Source organism: Manis pentadactyla, chromosome X (genome assembly GCF_030020395.1).
Source record: "Manis pentadactyla isolate mManPen7 chromosome X, mManPen7.hap1, whole genome shotgun sequence".
NCBI lineage: Eukaryota > Metazoa > Chordata > Mammalia > Pholidota > Manidae > Manis > Manis pentadactyla.
This window is the reverse complement of record NC_080038.1, coordinates 108,347,192-108,369,942: the sequence shown is the minus strand read 5'-3', so window position 1 is coordinate 108,369,942 and position 22,751 is coordinate 108,347,192.

Here is a 22,751-nt window from a genome sequence, read left to right as displayed (position 1 = left end):
ATATGTTCTCCAGTTGAAAGTAGTTTAAAATGTGCTATCAGGGCAATTCAGTAGTTGATTTGGTTTATATGATTTAATTAAAAGGCAACAAACCTTCAGTGGTCATCCTTTCATAGTAACACTCTTGTACTTCTAAGCTGCCCACATCAAATCACCTCACATTACTAAAATTACCAGCTCACCATGAAAAAGAAGTACGGCCTAAAGTAAGCTAAGGCCATAGAATGTTAGTCCAAGAAGAGTCCTTGGCTAGTCTGTAGTCCAAGGGTTTACAAATACTTTTAACAGTGAAAATGTTTCCTCAAGCATTGTTTAAAATGGAAGCCATAAATAAAAAATAGATGGTAATGGTAATGATTATGATAGCTAACATGTGAATATTATTAGCTATATGCTAGCCATAGTTCTAAATTCTACACATGTACTGACTCATTTAATCTTCACAAAAACGGTATATGAACATCCCTTTTTTTTTATAAATGAGGAAAAAACACAAGAGGGTTAATAAAATGCTAGTAAGTGGTAGAGCTAAAATTGAAAGGCTAGTAGGCTGGCAGCTTGAGCCAGTGCCCACTAGTCACCATTGCTTCTCTAGGATAAAGGAGAGCTCTTCAGTTTAGAAGGAGAAGAACAGAGTCCCTGTTTTGATGTCCCCTAGAGGGATGTCTCCAAAGTAGCCCCCTCCCTGTAATTTAACTCCCTGCCTCTGGAATTTACCAGATGACTAAGCAACCACCATCAAACAGAAAAGAACAAAATTTATTAAAACACTTTCTAGAATTCCCAGAGGAATAAGGGCTTTCCCAGCCAGTGGTTGGTAAGCGACAAGGTAATCAGAAAAGGCCAACTTATGGGAGGAATGTATTTATTCATTAATCAGGGATGAACTGCATTTCTAAGGAGTCATCAGTCAATTGGTTGGATCTGAACCCTAACTAGAACTCTCATGTGCTGCCAAAAAAGGGAGTATGTATTACTAAACTTATCACAAGATATCAGAAGGGGTAAATATCAACTCTAACACCACAAAGAATCTCAGAGGTCAGTTAAGGAGCTGGAGAACTGCAGAGAAGTAAGTGGGCATCCCTTGAGTGAATAGGATTAATGACAACCAGACATTACAAGTTAGCGGGCCTTTCTCATTACAATCAGTCATCCATACTCTTTTCTCCCATCTAAGAAATAGTAGGTCTCTTTGCAGACGATGGGAGGCTGGAGTCCAGAAAGGTGAAGCTCTGTGTTCAAGTTTTACATCCAGGTTAAACTTAAACCCAGCAATATTACTCCCAAATGTGGGCTTGTTTTGTTGTTGTTGTTTTTACTGTTGTTAACTTGAAAATTTCTTTGGAAAGAAACTTTCTGGGAGTAGGTGGAAAGGTTCACACTGTTGGTAGATATTATTTTATTTTAACAAGAGTCTTTTCCATACCAGTGATCTGCATTTGATTAATCATGGCCTTGTCCATATCTAATGATGTAAATGACAATATTTAGATTATGTCTCATACAACTGAAATTAAACTTCACTTACAAAGGGAAACCATTATTGGAGATCTACAACAATTTTCTTTCTTACCACTGATTAACAGATGTCATTTACCCTGTTACTGGCATTTGGGTAATACAGCAAAATTAATTTTTAAAATGTGTCAAATTAGCACAAACACTTTCAGACAAAAGTCATCCTAGTATTACTGAAGATATACTTAATTATTGGAAAAAACCTTTCAAAGAGAGTGTGTCCTTGATTTCTTCACAAGCAGAAAAGCAGTAAACTGAGGAGCTAATTTGGTCACATCTTCCTCTAAAATATCAGAATACCAAAATCCCAGTGCAATTTTACAGCTTAGAAACATTTTATCTATTCTATCCATCTCAGAAATACCATTAAATTACTTATGTGCATATTTAACAAAAGGGCCATAAGGATTTGTGCAAGTGGAGCCATGTTTATTTCACTTTGTATATTGTGAGATATTTGCATCCATAACAGTGCATAAAATCATATATGTAAAGTTCAAAGATAATTATAAAGCAACATCCAAGTAATCCAGATAAAGAAATAGAACATGTCAGTGCCTGAGAAACCCCTTTTGTTTCTTTCCCCAATCACATCCCCTACCTCTTCCCTGGAGGTAACTATTATGCTTACTTTTATGATAATCATTACTTTGTCTTTATACTTTAATTATCCGTGTGTGCATACCTAAATAGTATAGTTTATTTTTGCCTGGTTTTGAACTTTTATAAATGTAATATTCTCTATGTTTTATTCTGTGCTTCTTTATTTTATTCAATGTTATATTTGAAAAATGTATTCCAATTACTGGATCTACCATTAATTCAATTGTTTTCATTGCTGTATAATATTGGATGGCCTGAATATATCATAGTCATATTAGTCAGTTTTAACAAACAACCCCAAACCTTAAGACCTTTCAAAAACAAAGTTTTGTTTTTCATTCACATTATGTTTTCTTTGCAGTTTGCTTTCCCCGCTGCTTTATGTCTTCATTATAGGACCCATGTTGAAAAAGCAGGCAGGGGAAGATGAAAGTCTATACAAGGACTCAGTGCTTCTGCTTGGAAGACGCAAGTAACACTTCTATTCACATTCTTTGGCAAATCACATAGCCAAGTCTGATAGAAATAGGATGGTAAGTAATATCTGCCCATAGGGACAGGCCCAGTAAGAAGCAGTAGACAGTATATTGACTATAGTGCCATCCATCAAAACAACATACTTATCTATTCTATCATGGATGGATTTGGGTTGTTTTTCCTTTGGGGCTGTCATGAACAATACTGCTATAAACATCTTGGTATACAAAGTTTCTGTAGGGTATACACCTAAGGGTTATTTGATAAAGCATGGCACCTGCATAACTTGAACTTTTCTAAGTATTGCCAAACCATTTTGCCAAGACAAATATCTCAACCTATTTTCCCACATCATTATAGAAGAGTTCCTATTTCTCCTCATCCTTACTAACACTTAGTATGTTCTTTATGAGTAATAGTATCTCTTTCTTGTCTTCATTTGTATTTCCATAGTTATTAATGAACTTGAACATATTTTCTATGTTGAAGAGCATTTGTATCTCCCTATTTTGTGAAGGTGAATATATTTCCAACTTTTTATTTCAAAACAACTTCACTTTTACAGAAAATTAGCAAAAACGGTGCACAGAGGAGAGGAGCCAAGATGGCGGTGTGAGTAGGGCAGTGAAAATCTCCCCCAAACCATACATATTTTTGAAAATACAACAAATAAAACTATTCCTAAAAGAGAAACCAGAAGATACAGTACAACAGTCAGGCTACATCTACATCTGCCAGAACTCAGAACCTCACAAAGTGGGTAAGATACAAGCCGTGACCTGGCAGTACCTGAGCACTCCCCCCACCCCAGCCCACCAGCAGAAAGAAAGAAGTTGGAGCAGGGAGGGAGTGGAAGCTCAGGACTGCTGAATACCCAACCCTAGTAATTCGCACCGGGAGTGCAGACACACAGTGCATGGTGCGCTGGATATTAGGGGAATGGAAAAGTAAAACCTGCAAGCGGGTCCCCGCAGCCCACATCCCTGGGACAAAAGAAAAGTGAGTGTTTTTTGAAAGTCTTAAAGGGACAGGGGCTCCACACCTGGATGGAATTATCCCAGCACACTCAGTCCAGCAGCTGGGAATCCCGGGCAACTTCAGGCGCCCTAACCCCCTGGGTGGCAGTGCAGCTCTGAAGCCTCTCATGGTGATAAACAGCCTCTGGTCCATTCCCCCTCTGGCGCAGCCCCGCCATAGCAGGGCAGCGGCCTGAGAGCAGCCATGCCCACAGCAGCCACCCAAAGCCTCCTCCACAGCCACCTGGCCAGACTCAAATGCCCCGCCGGCGTGTGGCAGCCCAGCACAGAGAGAGGAAGCTGGGACAGGGCACGAAGGGTCGCTGTTCTCATATGAGAACACACCCAGCGTGGCTGCCACTCCCCGTGGAGCTCTAGGCTGCCCCAGTGGCTGACCCACCCCCAGTGGCTCAGGAAATAAAACCAGAAGCTGCTCCCTGTGTGTGAGACATTGTATTCCCAGCTGACACATGTGCCAACTGCCTACAACTACCTCTATCACCATGAAAATGCAGAAGAATTTCATCCAGTCCAGAATTACCCAGAAAACCCCTGAGAGGGAGCCTGGGAGATATATTTAACCAATATTCCTGAAAAAGAATTCAAAATAAAGGTCATAAACATGCTGATGGAACAGCAGAGAAATACGCAAGAGTTAAAGGATCAAGTTAGGAGGAAGAATACAGAAATAAAAAAATCTCTGGAAGGGATTAAGAGCAGACTGGATGAGGTACAAAAGGCCATTAATGGAATAGAAATCACAGAACAGGAACACTGAGAAGCTGAGGCAGAGAGAGATAAAAGGATCTCCAGGAATGAAGGAATATTAAGAGAACTGTGACCAAGCCAAAGGGAACAATATTCGCATAATAGGGGTACCAGAAGAAGAAGAGAGAGAAAAAGGGATAGAGAGTATCTTCGAAGACATAATTGCTGAAAAATTCCCCAAACTGGGGGAGGAAATGGTCTCTCAGACCATGAAAGCCCACAGATCTCTCAACACCAGGGATCCAAGGAGGACAACACCTAGACACATAATAATTAAAATGGGAAAGACCAAGGACAAGGACAGAGTATTAACAGCAACGAGAGAGAGAAAATATAACAAAGACAACTCTTCCTGGAAAAGAGACCAGAGGGCACAAGACAACATCCAGACCACATCCGCACCTGCAAGAACCCAGTGCCTCGTGAAGGGGGTAATATACAAGCCCCAGCCAGGCAGGACCTGAGCGCCCCTCCTCCAAACTCCCAGCGGGAGGAGAGGAGACTGAGCGGGGAAGGAGAGGGAGCCCAGGACTGCTAAACACCCAGCCCCAGCCATCCGGACCAGAGCGCAGACACAGTGCATGCGCGGGGTCCTGGATACTAGGGAAACAGGGCAACAAGACTGGTGAGCGGGTCCCTGAGGCCGGTGCCTGAGGACAAAGAAAAGCGAGGGATTTTTGTTATTTTTTTAAATTTTTGTTTGTTTCTTTGTTTTGTTTTGTTTTGTTTTGTTTTGTTTTGTTTTGTTTTGTTTTGGAGAGTGCTTTTTGGAAGTCTTAAAGGGACAGGGCGGGACACTTAGTCCAGAGGCAAGGAATCTGGGGATCTCTGGGCGCTCTAACCTCCTGAGCAGCAGGGAGAACGGAGGCCCCTCACGGAGATAAATAGCCTCCTGGACACTCCCACTCCAACACGGCTCCACCATTTTGGAGCAGCTGTCCGAGACAGGACACACAAACAGCAACAACAGAGATAAACTCCATAGCAGCCAGGCAGGAATCAAAAGCCCTGTCTGCGCGCAGCTGTCCAGCACTAGCCACTAGAGGTCACTGTTCTCCCAGGAGAGGAAGGCAACAAACGAACAAGAAGAGAAGTTCTTCCAGCCATCACTCGTCCCAGCTCTGCAAACTATTTCTATCACCATGAAAAGGCAAAACTACAGGCAAACCAAGACAACAGAGACAACAACAGAGAAAGAGACAGACCTAACCAGTATTTCTGTAAAAGAATTGAAACTAAAAATCATAAACATGCTGACGGAGATGCAGAGAAATATGCAAGAGAAATGGGATGAAGTCCGGAGGGAGATCACAGATGCCAGGAAGGAGATTACAGAAGTGAAACGAACTCTGCAAGGATTCATAAGCAGAATGGATAAGATGAAAGACGCCTCTGATGGAATAGAAAACAGAGAACAGGAACGCATAGAAGCCGACATAGAGAGAGATAAAAGAATCTCTAGGAATGAAACAATATTAAGAGAACTGTGGGACCAATCCAAAAGGAACAATATCCATATTATAGGGGTACTAGAAGAAGAAGGGAGAGAAAAAGGGATAGAAAGTGCCTTTGAAGAAATAATTGCTGAAAACTTCCCCAAACTGGGGGAGGAAATAAGCGAACAGACCACGGAAATAAACAGAACTCCCAACAGAAAGGACCCAAGGAGGACAACACCAAGACACATAATAATTAAAATGGCAAAGATCAAGGACAAGGAAAGAGTTTTAAAGGCAGCTAGAGAGAAAAAGGTCACCTATAAAGGAAAACCAATCAGGCTATCATCAGACTTCTCGACAGAAAACTTACAGGCCAGAAGAGAATGACATGATATATTTAATGCAATGAAACAGAAGGGCCTTGAACCAAGGATACTGTATCCAGCACGATTACCATTTAAATATGATGGCGGGTTTAAACAATTCCCAGACAAGCAAAAGCTGAGGGAATTTGCCTCTCACAAACCACCTCTACAGGGCATCTAACAGGGACTGCCCTAGATGGGAGCACTCCTAAAAAGAGCACATAACAAAACACCCAACATATGAAGAATGGATAAGGAGGAATAAGAATGGAGAGAAGAAAATAATCTACAGAAATAGTGTATATAAAAGCTCAATAAGTGAGCTAAGTTAGGCAGTAAGATACTAAAGAGGCTAACCTTGAAACTTTGGTAACCACGAATTTAAAGACTGCAAAGGCAAAAACTACGTATCTTTCAATAGTCACCCTATATGTAAATGGACTTAATGCACCAATCAAAAGAAACAGACTAATAGAATGGATAAAAAAGCAAGAACCATCTATATGCTGCTTACAAGAAACTCACCTCAAACCTAAAGACATGTACAGACTAAAAGTCAAGGTATGGAAAAACATATTTCAAGCAAACAACAGTGAGAAGAAAGCAGGGGTTGCAGTACTAATATCAGACAAAATAGACTTCAAAACAAAGAAAGTAGCAAGATATAAAGAAGAACATTACATAATGATAAAGGGCTCAGTCCAACAAGAGAATATAACCATTCTAAATATATATGCACCCAACACAGAAGCAGCAGCATATGTGAAACAAATACTAACAGAACTAAAGGGGGAAATAGACTGCAATGTATTCATTTTAGGAGACGTCAACACACCATTCAACCTAAAGGATAGATCCACCGGGCAGAAAATAAGTAAGGACACGGAGGCACTGAACAACACAGTAGAACAGATGGACCTAATAGACATCTATAGAACTCTATGTCAAAAAGCAACAAGATATACATTCTTCTCAAGTGCACATGGAACATTCCCCAGGATAGACCACATACTAGCACACAAAAAGAGCCTCAGTAAATTCCAAAATATTGAAATTCTAGCAACCAACTTTTCAGACCACAAAGGTATAAAACTAGAAAAAAATTCTACAAAGAACACAAAAATGCTCACAAACACATGGAGGCTTAACAACATGCTCCTGAATAATCAATGGAACAACAAACAAATTAAAAGAGAGATCAAGGAATATATGGAAACAAATGAAAACAACAACACAAAGCTCCAACTTCTGTGGGACACAGTGAAAGCAGTCTTAAGAGGAAAGTATATAGTGATCCAAGCACACGTGAAGGAGGAAGGACAATCCCAAATGAATAGTCTAACATCACAATTATCGAAACTGGAAAATGAAGAACAAATGAGGCCTAAAGTCAGCCGAAGGAGGAACATAATAAAAATCAGAGAAGAAATAAACAGAACTGAGAAGAATAAAACAATAGCAAAAATTAATGAAACCAAGAGCTGGTTCTTCGTGAAAATAAACAAAATAGATAAGCTTCTAGCCAAAATAATTAAGAGAAAAAGACAATCAACAGAATCAGAAATGAGAACGGAAAAATCACGACAGATTCCACAGAAATACAAAGAATTATTAAAGACTACTATGAAAACCTATATGCCAACAAGCTGGAAAACCTAGACGAAATGGACAACTTCCTAGAAAAATACAACCTTCCAAGACTGACCAAGGAAGAAACACAAAAGTTAAACAAACCAATTACGAGCAAAGAAATTGGAACGGTAATCAAAAAACTACCCAAGAACAAAAACCCTGGGCCAGACGGATTTACCTCGGAATTTTATCAGACACACAGAGAAGACATAATACCATTCTCCTTAAAGTTTTTCAAAAAATAGAAGAGGAGGAAATACTCCCAAACTCATTCTATGAAGCCAACATCACCCTAATACCAAAACCAGGCAAAGACTCCACCAAAAAAGGAAATTACAGAACAATATCCCTGATAAATGTAGATGCAAAAATACTCAATAAAATATTAGCAAAAAGAATTCAAAAATGTATCAAAAGGATCATACAACATGACCAAGTGGGTTTCATCCCAGGGATGCAAAGATGGCATGACATTCGAAAATCCATCAACATCATCCACCACATCAACAAAATGAAGGACTAAAACCATACGATCATCTCCATAGATGCTGAAAAAGCATTTGACAAAATTCAACATCCATTCATGATAAAAACTCTCAGCAAAATGGGAATAGAGGGCAAGTACCTCAACATAATAAATGCCATATATGATAAATCCACAGCCAACATCATACTAAACAGCGAGAAGCTGAAAGCTTTTCCTCTGAGACTGGGAAAAAGACAAGGGTGCCTACTCTCCCCACTTGATTTAACATAGTACTGGAGGTCCTAGCCACGGCAATTACACAAAACAAAGAAATGCAAGGAATCCAGATTGGTAAAGAAGAAGTTAAACTGTCACTATTTGCAGATGACATGATGCTGTACATAAAAAACCCTAAAGACTCCACTCCAAAACTACTAGAACTGATATCAGAATACAGAAAAGTTGCAGGATAAAGAATTAACACACAGAAATCTGTGGCTTTCCTATACACTAACAATGAACCTATAGAAAGAGAAATCAGGAAAACAACTCCATTCACAATTGCATCAAAATAATAAAATACCTAGGAATAAACCAACCAAAGAAGTGAAAGACCTATACCTTGAAAACTACAAGTCACTGTTAAGAGAAATTAAAGGGGACACTAACAAATGGAAACTCATCCCATGCTCGTGGCTAGGAAGAATTAATATTGTCAAAATGGCCATTCTGCCCAAAGCAAAATACAGATTTGATGGAATCCCTAACAAAGTACCAGCAACATTCTTCAATGAACTGGAACAAATAATATAAAAATTCATATGGAAACACCAAAGACAACGAATAGCCAAAGCAATCCTGAGAAAGAAGAATAAAGTAGGGGGGATCTCACTCCCCAACTTCAAGCTCTACTACAAAGCCACAGTAATCAAGACAAATTGGTACTGGCACAAGAACAGAGCCACAGACCAGTGGAACAGATTAGAAACTCCAGACATTAACCCAAACATATATGGTCAATTAATATTTGATAAAGGAGCCATGGACATACAATGGCAAAATGACAGTCTCTTCAACAGATGGTGCAGGCAAAACTGGACAGCTACATGTAGGAGAATGAAACTGGACCATTGTCTAACCCCATACACAAAAGTAAATTCAAAATGGATCAAAGACCTGAATGTAAGTCATGAAACCATAAAAGTCTTAGAAGAAAACATAGTAAAAAACCTCTTAGACATAAACATGAGTGACCTCTTCTTGAACATATCTCCCCAGGCAAGGAAAACAACAGCAAAAATGAACAAGTGGGATTATATTAAGCTGAAAAGCTTCTGTACAACAAAAGACACCATCAATAGAACAAAAAGGAACCCTACAGTATGGGAGAATATATTTGTAAATGACAGCTCCGATAAAGGCTTGACGTCCAAAATATATTAAGAGCTCACCCACCTCAACAAACAAAATCAAATAGTCCAATTAAAAAATGGGCAGAGGAACTGAACAGACAGTTCTCCAAAAAAGAAATACAGATGGCCAACAGACACATGAAATGATGCTCCACATTGCTAATTATCAGAGAAATGCAAACTAAAACTACAATGAGGTATCACCTCACATCAGTAAGGATGGCTGCCATACAAAAGACAAACAACAACAAATGTTACGAGTTTGTTGAGAAAGGTGAGCCCTCCTACACTGCTGGTGGGAATGTAAATTAGTTCAACTATTGTGGAAAGCAGTTTGGAGGTTCCTCAAAATGCTCAAAATAGACTTCCCATTTGACCCAGGAATTCCGCTCCTAGGAATTTACCCAAAGAATGCAGCACTCAAGTTTGAAAAAGACAGATGCACCCCTATGTTTATCGCAGCACTATTTACAATAGCCAAGAATTGGAAGCAACCTACGTGTCCATCAGTAGATGAGAGGATAAAGAAGATGTGGTACAAATATACAATGGAATATTACTCAGCCATAAGAAGAAAACAAATCCTACCATTTTCAAGAACATGGTAGGAGCTAGAGGGTATTATGCTCAGTGAAATAAGCCAAGCGGAGAAAGAGAAATACCAAATGATTTCACTCATCTGTGGAGTATAAGAAGAAAGGAAAAACTGAAGGAACAAAACAGCAGCAGAATCACAGAACCCAAGAATGGACTAACAGGTACCAAAGGGAAAGGGACTGGGGAGGATGGGTGGGTAGGGAGGGATAAGGCGGGGGAAGAAGCAAGGGGGTATTATGATTAGTATGTATAATGGGGGGGTGGGAGAAAGGGGAGAGCTGTGCAACACAGAGAAGACAAGTAGTGATTCTATAACATCTTGCTCTGCTGATGGACAGTGGCTATAAAGGGGTTTGTGGGGGGGACCTGGTATAGGGGAGAGCCTAGTAAACATAATATTCTTCATGTAATTGTAGATTAATGATATCAAAAAAATATAAAGGAAGGAAAGGGGGATTACTCCCTGATAGGATAAAACTAACTGTAAATCAGTGATTAATGCATTATTTAAGTATCCTTAATTTTGATCTTTTATAGGGTGTCAGATGATCAGCTATGGAAGTACATTTTTCTTATAATATTCCTTTCTATTAAAAAAAAAGCAGTTCCTGTGTGGTGATCTCCAATAAGTTCTTCACAATGGTATAAAGGGCATATCAAAGTGTGGGCAAAGGGTTTGTTTGTGTTTTTACCAAGGATCAGAGCCTAATTTGGCTACCCAGAAAACGAATTAAGATACGATATGAAGAAGAACTTCCAACATCTACATTCTCTGGAAGAGTCATTCCAGAAGATGATCATCAAAAAACTTCAACAAAGATCCTGGTGCTGTTGCAGTTGTAGCTGCACTCATCCCACTGGTTCCTGGACTTGCAATTGGAATGAAGAAGGAGATATCTAAGCTGGCCTGTGTATACAGTAAAACAACAAATTTGACTGAATCTATACTGTCGGAACTCAACTAAGAATTAGGAGAAGTGCAAGTTGCAGCGCTCCAAAATCTTGCAACTATAGACTATCTAATGTTAAAAGAACATATGGGATGTGAATAGTTCCCAGGAATGTGTTGTTTTAATTTGTCTGATTTTTCTGAAACTGTTCAAATTCAGTTACACAATATCCATCATATCATTGATAAGTTTTCACAAATGCCTAGGGTGCCTAACTGGTTTTCTTGGTTTCACTGGAGATGGCTGGTAATTGTAGGTCTGCTTTGGTTATGTAGCTGTATTCCTATTATGTTAATGTGGGTGCGCAATTTAATTAGTAGTTTAAAACCTATACATGCTTATGTTACTCTACAAGAAGATATGTCAAAGAAATAATCAATCTTCCCATGTTTTCTTCCGTCTGCTACTTCTATAACTTTTCTTCTTCCTTCCTAATTACTACCCTTAAGTAGAATTCGTGTCTCATATCGAATTTACCGAGTATCATAATTCTTCCAAGTGGTAAAGATACCTCAAGACAAATGCTGGGCATAGAAGCCACAGGGCATAAATCTGCAAAGAAGTAATAAGCTAACCTTTTCAAACAATATTGCTTCTCTCTCACTTACCAACTTTACATTTCCCTGTATGGCCCCAGAAGATGACTGGTTAGCCAGATATGGGTAAGATTCCTCAAGGGAGGAACAACCTAAGACAGGCACAGTCGCAGGGGCACCATCAGGTGAGAAATTGGGGATCAACAGAGGTGAGGCTTAGAACCTCAACCCCCCTGTTTTGAGAGAAATCTTCTGCATCCGTGGTTGTTTTGTTGCCCTTGTCTAGCTTGGATTAATACTTAGTCTACAGGCACACACCTGATCATCTACATTTGCCCTCTTACAGCACTAAACTATGTTTTCTACCTTTATCTTGCATCTACCTACCACTTCAGCATTTTATTAAACATAATTATAATAATAATAACAAGGAAGAAATGTGGGATTCACATATAAATCAAGTATAAAAATCAAGCGAATATTCATATTTGACCTGATTGTTTATAGTTCATAATGCGTGATCAAAACTGAAACTTTCTGTGATGACTGCCCTTGCACTGTTCACCATGTAAGAACTTATTTAGTATGTAAGAATTTGTTTACCATGTAAGAATTTGTTCGTTATGCTTCAGAAGATTGGAGACTGTTGAGAATTAGGCTTGGGGTTGATTAATGATTGTGCATTGAGTCCCCTATACAGAATTTTATTGTTGTTAACAACCTTTTGATCAATAAATATGAGAGATGCCCTCTCAAAAAATATATATATATATACTTAGTAATAACCTAAGGGGTTGTTGTATTGGTGAAATGATATGATATATGGAAAGTAGTCAGTGCAGATTATGAGCTCCATACCTGTTAATAATTTTATTTTATTATATATTCACTAGTCTGTGAAGTCTCTTAAGCAAGGCAGGAACTATAAATTTATTTCTGTATTCCCACTTCTTAGCCAAGTATTACATACATAATAAGTGATAAATGAATGTTGACTAAATATATGAATGAATAAAGGAATGAATGAACTAAAGGACATCAAACCTTCCCTCTGTTAGGTAGAAGTCTGGTTGTTATACCTCCCATCACCCTGATGATCAGAGAGATGAATATTTAGGTAAAGTCATCTTAGAAAACACCATTCCTTTGATCCTGTTTGGCCAATAAACATCATCCTTCATGGCAAGACAGCCACTTCTGGGGACTATATATGACTCAGGATATAGTGTGAATTAAAATTGTCCAAACTGTAGAGAAAACATTTATCATGCTCCTTTAATTATTATTTTTTTGCTCTGAAGTAAAAATTACTGATCCCTGTACGCCATGAGCTACACAAGTATTCTTTAAAGGAAATGCTCTACTCACCTTCAAATATTAAGTATATACAAGATCCAATTAAGAACTTCTTCCACAAACCCAGGTTCTCCCTTCTCTGAAATTTTACCACACTTTCGATCAGACCCACACACTTGTTCTCTTTAGGCATATTCTCAACTGCATCTTGCATTTCTTCAGTCAGGACTACATGATATACAAATGATCTGTCTTAACAGTGACAGTCATGAATTCATACAGGTTTGTTTTTCTTTTAAATATATATGTGTATGTGTTTGTATAGATACACACTTTTTTTCTACCTTTGTAAAACTTTTAATGTAAATACATTTGCAAATTTAGGAAGAAAAAATGTCTTTGTCATATTCTGTGTCCAGTCACAATTTTCAGTTCAGAAAATACAGTCATAGGGATCATATGTAATTGTTACCCTGTCAACTTCTCCCCTCTCCTCAAAAAAAACGTAATGATTTAGCTTAGCAACCCTATTGTACATGTGTCTCTTAACAAGGTATCTTCAAATTAATTTCAGTAGCACGTGGGCTTAATTACTAGCTGACAACTAAATAACTAGAAACAGATAGATAGATAGATAGATAGATAATAGATAAACAAGCAATTCTTATGTCTAACATAGATGTAGAGGCAGGTGGTTGAACAATCAGGATTTTAAAAGGTAAACAAATGGTGTTTGTATATTATTTACCCTTGCACAGAGCTCAATTTAAAAAGTCAAGTGTGTTCATTGTTCCCCAGAAGTAAAACAGCAGTAGCAGACTTAATCTTTTAAAGTCAAATGCCCGCTTGACATTTCCACTTGGATGTCTCACAGACATCAAAAATTGAACATCCTCTACATGGATCTCTTGTTTGTTTCCATCTCATACTGGTCTTCTTCCTCTAAGTAAATCGCATCACATTCCTCCAAGCTAGAAACCTAAGAGTTAGCATTAATTCTGCCATGTCTCCTACACCTACATCCAATCCGTTAATAAGACCCATGATTCCACCATCAAAATATATCTTGAGCCATCAATTTCTTTCCATCTCCATTGACACTGCTCTCATCCACACCACTATCATTTATTTTCACAACAGCATCTCTGTCTCCGTTTTCCATTCTTATCTTATCCCATATCCATTCTACCCAGAGAAACGAAAAACTATCTCATAATATAAATCAAGTCACTCCCTTGATTTAAATCCTTCAGTGGCTTCACATTGGACTTAGACTAAAAGCCAAAATCTTTACTGAGACTTGGAATTCTCTGCAGCATGTTGCCCCTACCAACTTTCTAACCTCATCACCTGCCCCTTTTCCCCTTGCCCACTCTATTCTGGTCACCTTCATGACACTTCTTCTAGAATTTACCCACATATTTATATATAAACATGCTTATACTGCTATTCACTGATGATTCACTTTTATATATTATCCATCAACTTCCTCTTATAAAAGATGGGGGCACAACCCTGTCACACTCTTTTCACTTCTTGTGAAGAACAAACCATCTGCCCCATCCATTATAATTCTGCTTCCTCTGTGAGGAGTTCTCTTTCCACTATTATCATGCCAGCATTCACATAGCCAGCTCCTTAATTTAAGATCTAAGTTTAAATGTCACCTCCTCAAAAATACCTTCTCTAATGACCCAAACTAAAAGAGGTACATTTCTTATTTTTTATCTTAGCTCTTTGTCCATTGCATTCTGTACAATTTGCAATTCTTTTATTTGTATTTTCATTTTACTTGTTTTTTTTTCAGTCTCCTTGACTTGAATGTAAACTTAATGAAGAAGGGATAGTAGTTCTCATTTTCCATCATCTCCACCATTTATTATTATGCCTGACACACATTGCAAGTAATCAAATATTTTTCAGTAAGTGAATAATTGAAAGCATCATACTAAAACTAAAAAAGTCTGCTTTTGATATCTCCCATTGCAAATGAAAAACAAAGAACAAAATCTATAGATGAAAAAATATATATAGCCTTTGTATTTATAAAAAGGCCACAGGCATACCAATATTTCATCACACTTGTCCTAATTCTGACTTAACCTACATTTGTTTTAATGAATTCAATAATGTTCCTAAATAGAAAAACAAAGATTTTCCTGAGTCTGATGAAATATAATTGGACACGGGGACTGAACAAGGGTCAGGGAGAAATAAGTAATTCAAAGGATCCAAGGGAAAACTTTCATATGTAAGAGCAATTCTTTAAAAAATTGAAAAGTATATTTATTTAAGAATAAATTTTAGGAAGTAGAGTTACACATCAAAAAATAAATAAATTTCTTAAGGAATAGGTTTTACTTTATTTACAAATAACGGTAATTTTCCTAAAAAATGGAAAAAGTAGTTTTCCTTGAAGAGAGCAAGCTTAACTTATGTCAGAAAAAAGCTTATGACGGGTCCTTAATGTCAATAACAAAAAATATAATAGCACCATCAACATGATCAAGACTCACTTGTTAACATGACTAGTTGAACACTAAGATGTTCTAGAAATGAAATTTTGGGCTAATGGTCCATTACTTGCCACAAAAACTTCCAAAGAGTGCTTGCTTTCTGAGGAAACAGCATGCATGCTTGACATCTTATCACATTCTCCTCAAGAATCAGATTCTGGAGGTCAGGCAACACTCCCATACAGAACATGTGAGAATCTCCCACTGATTTCAAAGTCACCTTTACACAGAGAAAAAGTCCATGCAACATAGGAGAAAGAAACATACAAAAGGGGTAAAATATAAACCTGTAACTATTAACTATCTACCTATCTATCTAAGAAGCAAATAAATGTGGTATTTACTTATTTCTATATTTTTACCTTGCTTTCTAAATGTGTTTTAAATTTAGTATATTCACATTAGTTCTATAAGGCTCATAATAGAAAACAGTGGTCCCCTGCTCTTCTCCTCCATTACCCAGATTTCTCACCTCCATAGGAAATGTATATCTATGTTACCTGTCCCTTTTGGTATTTACCTCCATGATTGTAAAAAAAAAACAAAAAAAAAAAACCTTTCAATGTTTTTTGGATTTTCAGTTTTATATACATTTTTGCCATCTTCCTGCTTCTTCTTTCACACACACACACACTTCCCCATGTCCCATCCTCACTATAGATTTCTATTATTAATTTGGGTTAAATCAGTATTCAATGCTTGAAATACATAACTACTGGGACTATGTAACTACTCTTGATAGAAGAGGGATACAGGGTGGTATAATTGCCTTTTTTTTTCTTTCACAATTTTTAGTTTCCTCCCCTCTGCCATGATTTATCATTTTTTTCAAATCTACTTTCCAGTTTCCAAAATTGTTTTAACATTTCATCTGCTCTGCTCTTCCCTTTTTCCCTGTGGATTTATGTCTTTTTATCCTATTAGTGGAGTTTAGGAAGGAGCAGAGATTAATGCATGTCTACTCTGCCATGTTTAGCTGGAATTTGGCATGACTTTCTTGATATATCAAGGATAAGCTGTAGACAAAACCATTTCATGCCCCGTTACCATTGTGAAATGAATTTGTCAATTACTACCTGAGCTCAACTGGCTCTAATAATGGCAAAGTTGTATGTTAAAAATCTTTGTAAGGGTCAGTTATGTCTACCCAGTTCTTAGGTCACAGCCATACCTTACTCTTCATCCCCAAGACAGCTCACAAATGTTTTCTGGGGCCGATAGCAGGACCAGCTGAAGGACTATATATAATCTTTTTACTTTCATTCTGCAGACTAGGAAAAGTTACTCACAAATACTCTTTATGAAAAATAGTTATAATACCAATTACTAAGCAGGTAGCATGTCCTTAAACAGCAGCCTGAGATTCCTCTTGTCTTACCACTATTTCCAGGAGCTCCATGTCCCTGAACATATGGAGTCCTAGGACCAGCCTGGGGGTACATCCAATCCTCTAAGTACTTCACAATTCCTCTTTCTTGAGTGTTTTAGGAACTGTGGCTAAACGCTCAGCAATGGCAGCAAGACAGAAACTGAGGTAGTGTAAATGTGCTTAGGGCAGTACTGCCTGCTTCCCATTGTCCTGTTGAGTCATAAAAATTATTTGGAAATGAGATAGGCTGGACAGGAAGAGAGCTGGGACATATTTAAAGCTTTGACTTGACACCAGAGAAATAGCCTACTATAGAGACGGACAATTTCAGTTGCTCTGCCCAGAAGTAGGATGCATAGAGTCATCCAACTGGGGCTGACACTGATGTAAGTGTTGACACTGCTCTTCAGCACTTCACATCCTCCTCAGAGCTTTTTGTCCACATTTGCTTTCATTGCTTAAGTAACTTTGGCATGAGTAAAAATCAATAATGTTAAACTCTTTTAAGTTGAATATACCTCAGCAATGCTTCTCTACAAATCATCTATTGTTTAAGTAAACACACTAAATGTCTCATCATATCTAATTGAAATGCTTTTTGAGGGCAGGTAATTTACATTGTCATTATCTCATAATAGCTTGACAATAATCTGCATAAGTATGAAGGTACTACAAACACAGGAAGTAGGAGATATTTATGACTCTTAAATTGTTTTAACAGATATCTTTAGAATTTCACTTTGACCCAGCCTTTCACTGAAACAGATGTCAAAAGTTATTTTGACCTAAAAATCCTCAAATTTAATAGGACTGACATTGCTGATCACTTTCTTTCTCGAACTTCTCTCTTTCCTTGCCTTCCTATGATTCTCTATTCTTTTTGTTTTACTGCTACAATCTGATCACAACTGCTCAGTGTTCCCTGGCCTTCTCCTTTATTCGCTTGTAGTTTAAGACCCTGTTATCCCACATCTAGAATACTGAGTTAGATTCCTATCTGGCTTTTTGCCACCAGTACTTCCCTACATGTTATTACAATTACATTTCAAAAATATAAACCTGCTTATATCACATCTTTCCTCAGAAACCTTTAACATGCTCTCCAACATTTAAAATGTAAAGTCATGTTTCTCAATATTCTATAATGATCCTAGTACACACTCTTAATTTTATCTAATACTGATCTGCCCTATCAGTCCTGGCCACCCAACCCAAAAACTGTTTGCCCAAATTTACCACTCACTTTCTTAACTATATTTTTGCTCATGGTGTCTCTCTTCTAATCCATAATGCCACACCATCTCCCTTCACTCACGCATTTCTATCCTTTAAAGATCCTACTCAATGTCAACCTCATAAAGAGGATCTCCCAAATCAAAGTTCATCTCCATCAGCCCTAGTGCCTTCCCTTCATGTTTTTTGGTAAGTATAATGAGTCTTGTATTGGAAAATGTGCTCAAGTTCCAATAAAGTATAAGCTCTTGGATGGCAAAGTTAAATTTTCTAAGCCTTTTCCTTCTCTCCCTTCCTTATTTAACACATAAATACATTCTTTTCATTAATAGAAATTATCAGCTCTGGAGGATCCTTTGGCACTAAAATGGAATTATTACAAATAAAGCAAAACAAAAAGCTAGCAAAACAACTTTCCAATGGTTTATACCCAGTTATTATTGATGGAACTTTCTAACAAATAAAGGATGGGTAGTGTTTTGTTTACCAGGAGAAGCATTGAACCAACTGCTATCATGTTATATACTTCAAATTGCTTTTCTATCATGGAGATTAATTTTTAAATTTCTTCTCCTTTGGTACCTACTTAAAGTTGCACTTCTACCTGTGATACAGGAAAACCCAAAGTACTGACTCTTGTCCAAGGTCCTTAGTTTCATGAATCATGGTGAATACAGTGAAGCTCATATGCCACTATTTTAAAAACAGCTTATTGGGATATAATTCACATGCCTTATAATTCACCTATATAAAATCCACAATATAATGTTTTTAGTATATTCAAAGAGTTGTACAACCATTAACACTATCAATTTTAGCACATTTTCATTAACTCCCAAAAGGAACACCATATCCATTAACAGTCTCTTCTCATCTACCCCCACCAACCACAGCCCTAGGCAACCAATAATCTAATTTCTCTCTAGATCTGGCTGGCTGGACATTTCATATAAATTGAAATAATAAAATACACGACTATTTGTGTCTGGTTTCTATCACTTAGCATAATGCTTTCAAGGTTCATCTGTGTCATAATGTGTATCAATATTTCACTCTTTTTATGGCCAAATCATATTCCATTTTACAGATATATCACATTTTATTTGCTCATTCATTAATTTATAAAAATTTAGACTGTTTCCACTTTTTGGCTCTTACAAATAATACTGCTAGGAACATTTGTATAGAAGTTTTGTGTGGATATATGTTTTTCAATCCTTTAAGTGAAATTGCGGAGTCATAATATAACTATATACGTTTTACCTTTTGAAGAGCTGCCAGTGTTCCCCAGAATACTATACCATTTTATATTCCTAGCAGCTGTGTAAAGGGTTCCAGTGTGCCCACATCCTTGATAACATTTTTTTATCTGTGTTTTATATTAAATTCATCCTATTGGGTATAAAACAGTACTTCACTATAGCCTTGATTTGCATTTCATTAATGACTAGGGATGTTGAGCATCTTTGCATATGCTTCTTGGCAATTTGTGTATCTACTTTGGAGAAATGCCTTTTGAAAGCCTTTGCCCATTTTTAATAGGGTTTTGTGTCTTTTCATTGTTGAGTTATACAAATGCTTTAATTTTTCTGTATAAAAGTTCCTTATCTAATATATTGTTTGTAAATATTTTCTCCCATTCAACACATTGTCTTTTCAAAAAGGCACAGTGAGGAAAGTTTCCCACAAATTTTTCTTTAATTTGATGAAATCTATTTTTCTGTTATCACTTCTACTTTCAGTCACATTTTTAAGAAGACTTTGGCTAATCAAAGGTGACAAATATTGAAGAATATATTTTATAGTATATAATTTTAGCTCATACATTTAGCTCAATGATACATTTGGTGTTAATTTAGTGTATAGTATAAGAAAGGAGTCCAAATTCGGTCTTTTTTTGTATGTGAATATCCAGCATCATTTTTAGAAAAAGACTATCCTTTCCTTCATTGAATTGTCTTGAGACCCTTGTTGAAAATCAATGTCCCATAAAGGTCTGGGTTTATGTCTGGACTCTATTCCATTGATCTATCCTTATACCAGTACCACACTGTTTTTATTACTGTAGCTTTGTAGTAAGCTTTGAAATCAGGAAGTATGAGTCCTCCAACTCTGTCCTTTTTCAAGATTGTTTTGTCTATTCGCATCTGTGTCATTTCCACAAAAATTTTAGGAACAAGTTTCCAATTTCTGAAAAAATAAAGTTGAATTTTGATGGAAATTGCATTTGGGAGATACTGCCATTTTGAAAATATAAATATTTCTGAACCATGAATATATGCTATCTTTTTATTTATTTAGGTCTTCTTTAAATTCTTTCAACAATGGGAGTATTCTTCAAAGTAGAAGTTTTACACTTTTGTTAAGCTTATTTTGAGGTATTTTATTCTTTTTGATACTATGTTAAATGGAATTTTTTTTACTTACATTTTTAGATTTTTATGTATAGTATATAGAACTGCAATTTATTTAATTTTTATTTCTTTTTGAGAGGGCATATCTTATATTTATTGATCAAATGTTTGTTAACAACAATAAAATTCTGTATAGGGGACTCAATGCACAATCATTAATCAACCCCAAGCCTAATTCTCAACAGTCTCCAATCTTCTGAAGTATAATGAACAAGTTCTTACATTTCTTACATAGTGAATAAGTTCTTCCATGGTGAACAGTGCAAGGGCAGTCATCACAGAAAGTTTCGATTTTGATCACGCATCATGAACTATAAACAATCAGGTCAAATATGAATATTCGTTTGATTTTTATACTTGTATTATATGTGGATCCCACATTTCTCCCTTAACTATTATTATTAATTTTTTAAAAAAATAAAATGGTGAAGTGGTAGGTAGATGTAAGATAAAGGTAGAAAACTTAGTTGAGTGTTGTAAGAGAGCAAATGTAGATGATCAGGTGTGTGCCTATAGACTATGTGTTAATCCAAGCTAGACAAGGGCAACAAAACATCCACGGATGCAGAAGATTTCTCTCAAAACAAGGGGGTAGAGGTTCTAAGCCTCACCTCTGTTGATCCCCAATTTCTCACCTGATGGCCCCCCTGCAACTGTGCCTGTCTTAGGTTGTTCCTCCCTTGAGGAATCTTACCCGTCTCTGGCTAACCAGTCATCTTCCGGGGCCATACAGGGAGATGTAAAGTTGGTAAGTGAGAGAGAAGCTATATTGTATGAAAAGGTTAGCTTTTTACTTCTTTGCAGATTTATGCCCTGTGGCTTCTATGCCCAGCATTTGTCTTGAGGTATCTTTAGCACTTGGAGGAATTACGATACTGGTAAATTCGATATGAGGCATGAATTCTATTTAAGGGTTGTAATTAGGAAGGAAGAAGAAAAGCTATAGAGGTAGCAGACGGAAGAAAACATGGGAAGATTATTTCTTTGACATATCTTCTTGTACAGTAATTTAAGCATGTATAGGTTTTAAACTACTGATTAAATTGTGTGCACACATTAACATAATAGGAATACAGCTACATAACCAAAGCAGACCTACAATTACCAGCCATCTTCAGTGAAACCAAGAAAACCAGTTAGGCACCCTAGGCATTTGTGAAAATTTGTCTATGATATGATGGATATTGTCCAACAGTACTTGAACAGTCTGAGAGAAATCAGACAAATTAAAACAGCCCATTCCTGGGAACTGCTAACATCCCATATGTTCTTTTAACAGTAGATAGTCTGTAGTTACAAGATTTTGGAGTGCTACAACTTGCACTTCTCCTAATTCTTGGTTGAGTTCCAAATGTGTAGATCCAGTCAAATTTGTTGTTTTACTGTATACACAGGCCAACTTAGATATCTCCTTCTTCACTCCCATGGCAAGTCCAGGAACCAGTGGGATGAATGCAGCTACAACTGCAGCATCACCTGGATCTTTGTTGAGGTTTTTTAATGACCATCTTCTGGTATGACTCTTCCAGAGAGTGCTGATGTTGGAAGTTCTTCTTCACATCGTATCTTAGTTCATTTTCTGGGTAGCCAAATTAGGCTTTGATCCTTGGTATAAACACAAACAGACCCTTTGCCCACACATTGATCTGCCCTTTATACCATTGTGTAGAACTCCTTGGAGGTCACCACACAGGAACTGCTTTTTTTTTTTTAAGAGAAAGGAATATTTTCAGAAAGGTGTACCTATATAGCCGATCATCTGACACCCTTTAAGTGATCAAAATTAAGGATATTTAAAGCATGCATTAATAGTTGAGTTACAGTTAGTTTTATCCTATCATGGAGTAATCCCCCATTTCTTTCTTTCTTTCTTTTTTTGTTATCTTTAATCTACACTTACATGAAGAATATTATGTTTACTAGGCTCTCCCCTATACCAGGTCCCCCCTATAAACCCCTTTACAGTCACTGTCCATCAGCATAGCTAAATGTTGTAGAATCACTACTTGTCTTCTCTGTGTTGTACAGCCCTCCAATTTCTCCCACCCCCCAATGCATGCTGATTTAGTACCCCCCTTCTTCCTCCGCCACCTTATTCCTCCCTACCCACCCATCCTCCCCAGTCCCTTTACCTTTGGTAC